Genomic DNA, 10,256 nt, shown 5'->3' on the forward strand with positions numbered 1-10,256 from the left:
CATACATCCATGTTAGTGGAGAGTTCAACCCATGGAGGGTGACGGCTATGAGATTCCATGGAGGGCTCCACCCACAAGGGGTCCACCAAAAAGCGGCCTTGACTATTCCACCATGGCTTCTGTCCACACATGACTAGCCTCACTCACGGTAGATCTTCACAAAGTAAGCAATCTCTTGGCGCATACAAACATCTTGGTTCAACTCCACAATAAGAAGTAGGAGGCTCCCAAGCGACACCTAACCAATATAGGAGGCACCACCCTCCAAAAGATAATAGGAGTGCTAGAACGATGAAATCCTTGCTCTTGTGCTTCAAAAGATAGTCTCCTCAACACTCAATCACTCTCGCTCAAATTTGGCAGGGGTAGGAGAGATTGATCTTGTGGAAAGCGACTTGGGGAGGCTAGAAATTAAGTTCAAATGGTTGGAATGGAATCTCTTGATTTCAAGACATGAGTAGGTTCCTCTCTCAGAAAAATGGATCTCGCAAGTGTAAGTGTGTTCTGAGTGCTTCCTCTGTGAGTGAGAGGTAGGTGGAGGGGTATATATAGGCATCTCCCATAATATAACCGTTCCAATATTATTGCCCAACTCGGTGACACCGAAATGAATCTCGATGGTACCGAGTTTCACTAAATGTAGCAACTTTTGAATTCTTGGTGAGACTGATATATGAGTCTCGGTGGTACCGATATGCTGACCTAGACTAGTTTCCAAATCTCGGTGACACTATTTTCAAAGTCGGAAATTCTGAAACTTGAAATCTCCTCAACATAAAGTTGGTCACGAAATCTCGATGGCACCGATAGGAATGTTGGTTGTACCGAGATGATGGGTTTTGCATAGGATCTGTCTAAGAGTAAAATCGGTAGGGTCGAGTGGAAATTGTTGGTGGCACCAATTTCCTATGGACTCAAAGTGATTTCTCACAAATATAAAATGTAGAGTCTTCTTGGTTGGAGATTGAGCCAGTCCTATCCTCCCTTGCAATAAATGGGAATCTCCGCACATACCTATAGCCAAAGAATCTTTGAACTTTTCTGAAATATACTTGAATAAACTCATTTGTCCAATGATGCATATTTTGTGATTAATTACGAAAGCCACCTTAGGGAGCAATTGTGCTTCCACTAGGTTTAAGGAAGTGGAACAGGAGATTATCAGGTGGATGGGAGGCCCTTGGAGGAGATCGTCGTCACCCTCAAATGATCTATTGAAATAGTTTGGCCAATTAGATTTATATTTTTTCGGTGAGAAGGGTGTGTTGTAGTACGTTCAACCTAGCGAATTTGTATAACCTAGTGACAGAAGGGGACAAGATGCGTCTTTGTGTTGCTGCTACTACAGATAAAACGATGGGATTTATTCATATTGCTTGAGTTTGCTTTGTCTACATCATGTCATTGTTCTCCATGCATTACTCTGATTTACTTAGTAATGTAGATGCATGCTGGAGAGCCGTTGATGAGTGGAGTAATAGTAATAGGTGTAGGCAGGAGTCGGACTATTTGTTTATGGGCGTGATGCATATATACACATGGTCATTGCCGAGAATATTGCATAACTATATACTTTTCTTTCAATTGCCCAATAGTAATTTGTTTACCCACCACAAGTTATTTTTTATGAGAGATGCCATTAGGGAGAACTATGGCCCTCGGGTCTATTCACAACACACACACACACACACACACACACACACACACACACATATATATATATATATAAACCTTCGCACCACAGAAAACTATTGCTGCCATTTACTTGTTTTTATTTTATCTTGCTATATACAATTATTTACACACCTCACTCGCTTGCAAATAACAAGAACACGAGGATTGACAACCCTCTTGCTCGCGTTGAGTGCAAGTTGTTTGTTCTTTTGTGTGCAGCCGCTGAAGACGCTTGTGGTTGGTATTCCTATCGGTTCGATAAACCTTGGTTTCATAACCGAGGGAAATACTTACCCACATTGTGCTGCGATAACACATTCCTCCTCATGGAAAACCCAACACGGATCACAAGTATCAGCTTCTTAAGATAAGTTCGTGTGTGCAAGAGACTTGTCCGAAAACTTGTCCAAAATTGGTCAAAAATTTTATCATTTCGTATAAGTCCCGTGTCATAACATCGGGATAAGTTTCAAGAATTTCATACAGGTTTCTGATTATGCAGATTTAAAAAGCCAAGTTACTCAATATTTGTGGCCTAGTCATATGCTGAGATGTTTGTAACCCATTCACGTTCATTGTATGGGACCTCAACATGGAACCCAAGGACACAAATCACTACAAGAAATATGCTCATACATGACGTTTTTTAAGATCTCGTTGATGAATTCGTCATAAATCTATGACGATTTCATCCGAGATCGTCGTAAACCGTTTGAGGGGATCAAATCTACATATAAATTACGATGATGTTAGTCAAAAACGTCGTAACCGCAAAAGATGAGATCGTCGTAACTTTTACGACGATTATAAAAACGTCGTAACATGTCCTAACTATGTTTCCATGTCACTCATGGATCCATGTATCTCTCTTCCTTGTAAGTAGCTTGGTGGATCTTGCTGTGCGCGCACCACCGGGCGGCCCGAGACGAGATCTGGCCTCGTAGTGCCGGATCTTGGCATCCGGGAATGCAGACACTTCTATTGGATTTTTTAGTCCAGTTATTGTCTTTGTTCGGACGTGGGTGGATGCCGTGATCCGCCGCTGGGCCAGCGGGTTGCTTCTTCTCGGTCGAAGCATCGTCGCTTCTCGCCGCGCTCCTGCTATATGTTTGTCTGGCCATTGTGCCTCCAAGCTAGCTAGCCACGAAAACATCTTGATACTCAAGTGGTATAATATTTTGAAAAAAATTAAGTAGTCCAATTGGGCAACAAATAATTGATATTTTCTGTATTTTTTTCTAAAGATTTGGGTTAAAAAATCGAGTTCTCAGTCGGCCAATGAGAGATGAGAAACTGCCTTCACGTGGATCATCCAATTGAACGTGATCTGAGCCATCCACCACCACTCATCCAACGGTGGAGCCCGTCTTCGAAAAACTAAAACCCTAACCACCCACCCACCCTTTCTCCCTCTCCAGATGCGATCGAGCCGCCTCTCTAGATCCGATCGAGCGCTCCTTCCTTCCCTCCCCACCACCACCAGCTCTGGTTGCTCCCTTCCGCACCACGCCACCACCTCCGGCCGCTCCATTCCGCCCCGCCCTCGGCTCCTTCCCATCACCACGGATCCATCAGATCTATCAGATCTCGTCTGGATGGTGGCGGAGGCTGTGGCGGCCGTGCTGGCCTCGTGGGTGTTCAACATGCTGGTGTACCTCGTGTGGAGGTCGCACGCCATCATCTGGCAGCTCCGCACGCAGGGTGTGGGCGGGCCAGGGCGCCAGGCTACAGTTTCTTCGCCGGCAACCTCGGCGAGATCAAGCGGCTCCGCAACGACACCGCTGGCATCGCGCTGGACATCGGCGACCACGACTTCGTCCCCATGGTCCAGCAGCACTTCCGCAAATGGATCCCCGTCCATGGTACGAGAACCTCAGATAGATCGCAATTCCTTCAAAGTTCCAATCCAGGGTCGTCTAGTTCTTGCTCTTACGTTTTGGTCTCCTGCAGGTCGCACGTTCCTGTACTGGTTTGGTGCCAGGCCGAGCCTGTGCATGGCGGACGTGAACGTGGTGGAGCAGGTGCTCCCCAACTACAACGTGATGTACCCCAAGAACATCCAGAACCCGCACACCGCCCGCCTGCTCAGCAAGGGGCTGGTGCTCGCCGACGGCGATGACTGGAAGCGCCACCGCAAGGTCGTCCGCCCCGCCTTCAACAAGCGTTAAAGACGGAGCACCAGCTCGGTCTTAATGGCTGCTGTAAGTGAATGTTTCGATTTCCATTTTTCCAACATGTGCTATACATTCCAAATTCAGTTCAAAAACGTGTGAGGTCTAGTAAGTCTCGACGACGCGAAATAGAACCACAATAATCACTTTAAGATTGAAATTCTGTTGTTACTTTGAACTTCTCACCTCAGTTATCGTACAATGCTTTTTTCTGTTGGAAGATTTTGAAATGTCATTTCTTATGTACTGTCACTTCACTTACCTTGCTTGTCGTTGCTAGTGAGGATCTTTATTCAGAGTTGGTTGCAGTTGTTGTGTTAAATTTTTAAATGCCTGACCCTGTTTGGTCCATATTTTTTCCTTACTGCACTTTGGGCTTCCGTGATACAATGTTCAGCATGTGCCTGTTAGTACGTACTGGAAGTATGTCCCGACCTTCATCTTATCTCGTCTTGACATCTCCGGCCCAATATGCATTCAGATAACATAGGATGGTAGTTCATACTACTTCAGTATAAGATGAATGCTCAATAGTATCAACGTCAACTTCGCATCGAATTCTACGATTCCCTTTGTGATAGTTTGTGATCTATTTGATGATAATTTCCTCCTACTTATTCTGAATGTCTAGTAAGCAGCACATTCTGTCATGGATGCTGTATAGTTGTCTTGTCTTAAATAAGTAGAAACTCCTACACCATTTTTTGTTTGCTGTGAGAAGTGATGATAACATATCCATACCACTTTTCTGCACTTACTGTGATGATCACTTGCTTCTTTCCTTGGATTATATGGACCTGAGGATACTTTCCCCAAATTATCGACTATGACTATACAATGCGTTTATAAACAGGTTTTGCTCTACTATGACACATACGCTTTGAAGCTTCAATGTATTAAGAATGTATTTATAAACCTGTAGGTATCAGGTCTTTGGATAGTCAACATTGTAGACAAGTTTTTCTCTACTATAACACATATGTTCTGAATGATTAACTGGCCGATAGGTGGACTGAAATCTGCTACATTGCTATTGTAGAAGAGACGCTGGTTCTTAGATTATATTAGTTTTACCTTAAGGCTGTAATCCCTCATATCTTGTTAGCATATTTTGTAGACATTATTTAGTTCGTTGGTGTCTTGATACTTCAGAAAAATCATTCAACTTAAGAAGCCGCTGCCGGCGTATATATACTATATATAGCTAACTGTTGTTAAAATGAGCTTTTCTTTAAAAGTTTATAAGTTTTCTAGTTTTCCATTCGAACTTATCTAGGCGTTCATAAGTTTTCTAGTTTTCCATTGGAACTTACTCTTTGATATTGCAATTATAGTGCCAGCGCTCCGTGGGAAGGATTATGGGAAGACAAAAATGAGTTATCTAGATTACACCGAAACAGAGTCAGGCCTCCATTACAAGGTTCTTACGCTGCCATTGATGATTCCTGCATAATACTCAAAAGTTCAGATTTAACCCATGAGGAATTGCAGGACTTGCGGGTTGGAGATGGCCCATCCCCAAAGAAGGGAGAGATAGTAGTGGTGAGTAGCAAGCACCACACTTGCATTGGATTCTAGCTCATTTTGCATGTATGTTCTTACAACCTGATCACAGTTGAAGTTTTCCTGACGGATCGCTTCATTTCATTAGTTGTGGTCACTGATCTCTACGATCTGGTTGCAGATATGGAGATGGACGAGTGCGTGCACAACTAGCGCGACGAAAAGACCATCATAACCGCTTGCAGGGTATAGCATCCATCATTCCTTCTCTGAATAAACATCATTCCAGATTGTTGCAGTGGCGTTTGTCCAATCGATTGTCAGAGCAGTTTGAGACTCACCAGCGTGCACGTTGGCGACACCGGCACTGCAGGACACGTACATGGGGAGGGTGTGCGAGTGCTCAGCGGTGGACGTCGTCCAGTACGAGGGGGCGGGTACATGAAGCAGATTTCTTCTCACCTCCTTGATCTACTCTGGAACAAGTACTGGGTCAACACATTGTCTTCGTCACCACTTCTGGGCAACAGGGATTATGTTGCTGGACAAATCTTTGATTTAGGTAAAGAATTCCCTTGTAGGAATATTTCTGGAACTTGTTTTCTGGTTAGTTTGGCCTTGCAATAAATAGAGAGATAGTGATAACTACTTTTGTGCTACATAGCTGATAAACTAGAGCAAGATAACGGGCAACTGGCACAGAGTTGATTTGGCATGCTTATGCCCTCACAGCGAAAGAAAGAGGTCGGTTTCTGTGTTCATGCCCTTTAAACTTGGTTATCCTCAGTGTACACCACTGTCCTCTTTGCTCGTCTGAAGGTTCACAACGCCGGGACTATTTTGGGGGCTATATAATTGTTTCAGTTTCTGCATCTTTCATGTGCCATATCAATATGTGCTTGTCTATTTAGTACACCCTCTGATCCTAATACTGCTAAAACGTCTTTCATGTAGGAACAGATGTATTATCATGTTGTTTGATTTGTTAATTTTTTGTCACTTCCCATAGTAAGTGGATGGTCCTGTATGTCTGATTGTCAAACTATTGATATTATGATTAAGTTCCATTAGGTCAATTATCACTCCCTATTATAAGATGTTTTGCATATTTCAATATGGGCTACATATGGGCTGAAATGAGTGAACAAACACACTTAAATTTGTCTACATACAATTATTTTAAAAAAAGTTGGAACATCTTGTAATAGTGAACGGAGGGAGTAACTGACCTGATGCCTGTCACATTGTTATGTGATCATCATATGGATATGTTACAGATCTCTACTACTTGTTTATAAAACGAAGAAAGTATAGCAGATATGATGGTAATTTTATGGTGATGTATACAAAATATTAGTAGTGCAAAGATTGTGAAGATTGTTGAGCCCCTAGGAGAGGCTGATTGTGTTGTTTGATACTTTGATGCTATGCTGTCCTATGTAGTTATGAAATGTTTTATGTCAATTACTTCATTGAGCTTGAGTGCATGAAACGAGGGATTGTATACCAGACCTATACATCTAGTTTGCTTTGCTATTCCAGTTCTGTAATATGTCCCTCCTACACCGCGTATATTTACACTTACATACACAAAATTGCTAATAGTTACCGCCAGTAATTTCTACTGTTAGGGTGTTTCCTTGTCACATATAGCCTGTATGAAAAGTTTTGGGTGGATTACCAACGAGAGTATATCTGTTACTTCATATTACTGAAGATCTGAACATTTTCTTTTATTTCTGCCTCGTATTTTGTTTAAACTTACGCTACAGTTTCATGTGAGATGATATTTTGTTCTTCGAAAGACGTTTTACAATTTAGCATTGCCATTTAGTTCCTGTGCCTCAACAATACATTACTTTGTTTGGATGCAGGTATACTAGAGCCCATAAAAGCTGGTATCAGGGATGCAAAACTAGGAGTGGGGAAGCACGAGCAGGATGACTTCTTCAGAGCGAGTGCTAATTTCTGTATTTTCGTTTGAGATTCTTCTGGGTTAATACTTTAGCTGTGAAAATTCGTATCTGATTGTCAATTGTGAATCAGATGAGTTATTGTGTTATGTAAACCTGGGAGATGTATTATGTGATGTTATATGATGGATGATTTTAATTCGACTTGGAGTTTTCTTGATTTGAATATGAAATATTGCTGCATTTAATATTGGACAAATAATTGGTTGAAAAGGCCGAATAAATGGAAATGAAACCAGGTTTTGGGAACAAAAGTTCCTGAATTCAAAAATGAAAAAGGCCAAAACTGAAACTGGACCAAACGTATGTGGGCACTAAAAGGGCAAGGCCCAAAAAAAATTTCAAAAAAGGAAAACTAAAAGTGGCTATAAATGGGCTAAGACTCAAAAAGAAGCCGAGTAAGAAAAAGCCCAAAAATAAAATCAGCCCATGTGATCAATTGAAATGGGTTGGGCTGATTTCAATCATGACCTTTTGATTTCGTCGTAATTTTGCCATGTAGGACTGCCACGTAGGACTGAGTTTGATTGCGAACGATGATTTAGGATCGTCATAAAGGTTACGACAATCCAGGAATTGTCGTAAAAGTTACGACGATTTTGATCAAAACGTCGCTGCTGTTCATTTGTGACCCTCCGTTTTCGACGCTTGGTTTTTCGTCGTGAAAACCGTGACGATGTAGCGATGAAAAAATAGCGTCGTGTATTAGCATATTCCTTGTAGTGTATGTTTTTTCAACCCATTTTGGTGACATGGAGCATGTGCTTTTAGTTCAAATTTGAATTATGCATATTAAATGCCTAGAAAACTTAATAAGTGTAGTACATTGGAAAGGCCAAACGAACCACGAATAATTTAAAGCAGATCTATACAACCGCCTAGAGCCCGTGCGCGTGTATGCATGGTGTGCGCACATGTTCTGCTAGCTCAATTTTCCTTCTTTCATAAGTCATCCAATTTATATTAAAATGGTTTTCTATCCAAACATGCTTCTCCTGCCTATCCCCCAATCGGTCTCCCGCCACTCCCCCAACCGGTTTCCCGTCAAGGCACCGACCCCTTCATCAACCTCCTCGATGAGGAGGACGAGATGGATTAGGCCAGAGAGCAAGAGAGGCATTGCACCATCTAGCATGAGTGAGACTTCATCATCACTCCAAGCAAGCATTGGCAACGCCATTATGAGACATCGCACACGGTTTCTCGTACTACTAGAAACGTATGTGGTACATAGCTAGTCCCACGAGGTGCCCATCAGGGGACGCTTTATAAATGTAGGGACACATGCCTTATCAGCAAGTTCCAGCTTCCCAGCCCCTAACCGATTCAAATGGAACTCGGAAGTTAAGCATGTTGTGGGTGTAGTAGACCAAGGATGGGTGACTGGTTCAGAAGTTCCTAGATCTCAATGTTCATTTAGGTGGTTTGATACGATCACTGCACGCATTTATTATTAAGAGCCATGATTTGTATTATCGCATTACTATTCAACATATTAAGAAACAACAAGGATTGCTCCCAACTCAACATGATCTTCATCAACAATGAGCATCCACCACCAATTAACCTACTTGAAGGCTTCTACGACAAAACCCAAGGCTAGTTGCTCCCTCTTAGGGGCGATGTCACATATAAGGGGAGCTTTACTCTCAGACTTGAGTATAAGTGTCTGCTAAATGATGTGAACACATTAATGCATTATGTAAAAGTGGTAGCCCCACTTGTGCTTAATCGATGAGTATGACTTATGATCAGGTATTCTTACTTGGATCCTAAGTCAATATACTCATACGTAGATGACTTCCTCATCGCCAAAATGCTTGATAAATGCTAGAATGTTTGTGCATGTTCACCATGTTTTGTTTGACATCTTACTGTGTGAGCATGTTGGTATGCATATTTTGCTCATTCGAGGATATCCAATTGTTTTTATTTGGCTTTCTTTTTATTTTGGTCAATCGGATATACAAGAATACCTAAGTACCCTCCTCTAGCTATCTATGCTTTCTTGTCTCAAATTCCATTCATGCTACATCTTGAAATTTGAGCATGCTCTTTAGAGACACTCTCTGTATGGAGCATTCGGAGATCCTCTCGACAAGGGCTGAATTCCAAAACCTCCCAAAGTGCATCTCAGTGTGAGCAACCTCAAAATCTCGGTCCCACCGAAGCTTAGGGTTGATCAGTATTGTTCATCTTGCTGTAACCGAGTTTGGCATCGAAAATCTCAACTCTGTGTTATCGAAAGTGAAGGGATACATATATCAGTGGACACTACAATTGAAAATTTTCTTCAAACGTCGCATTGCAGTAGCCCCTTCGCTGCTGCGACCTAGTCCCTAGACATCACCTTGCCTTCCACCCATGCGCCTTCGCCAAGAGTATTCGCCGTCGACGGGATCTTCACTGCCGTGGCCGCAGTAGCGGATCCAACCGAATTAGTTTATGGATTTGAAGTCCCTTTGCACTCTTATCTGATTCTTGCCCAAACGGCTATGCCATTATCTGTCAACAGATTGCTACTTGTTCTGTCAGCAACAACTTCGTTAGATTAGCGAGCAATGAAGTTTTTATGTTTAACAGTCTGCCAGATTGATTCTCGGTGTCACCGAGTTGGAAAAGTCTGTAGTATTGATTTTGGATTTAGGGTTGCTGAGAATGTTCTCGGTGGAACCGAGTTCTTCTTTTTGGTAAAACTGGAAAGGGGTGCCAAGTTTGTGTAAAACAATACATGTGTCACGGTGGCTCCAATTTTTTGACTCGGTGGAACCGAAATCCAATTTTGCTGAAAGTTTAAAATATTTTTTGAGAGTTCAAATTTTACAGAACTTCTGGAATTTTGTAATGCTTGCTTTTCAAGCTCTTCTATATCTTTTCACAAGGTCACCTTGTGTGCTCGTGTGTGAGTCTGCAAGTTTGCTCGTCTATTGGTCTT

General features: G+C 42.2%; 1 pseudogene; it reads left to right on the forward strand.

Moving 5' to 3' along the window:
* Positions 1-4,636: 4,636 nt before the first annotated feature.
* LOC123414399 lies at positions 4,637-4,710 on the forward strand (annotated as a pseudogene).
* Positions 4,711-10,256: the final 5,546 nt, after the last annotated feature.

The sequence above is a fragment of the Hordeum vulgare genome, chromosome 7H (assembly GCF_904849725.1).
Source record: "Hordeum vulgare subsp. vulgare chromosome 7H, MorexV3_pseudomolecules_assembly, whole genome shotgun sequence".
NCBI lineage: Eukaryota > Viridiplantae > Streptophyta > Magnoliopsida > Poales > Poaceae > Hordeum > Hordeum vulgare.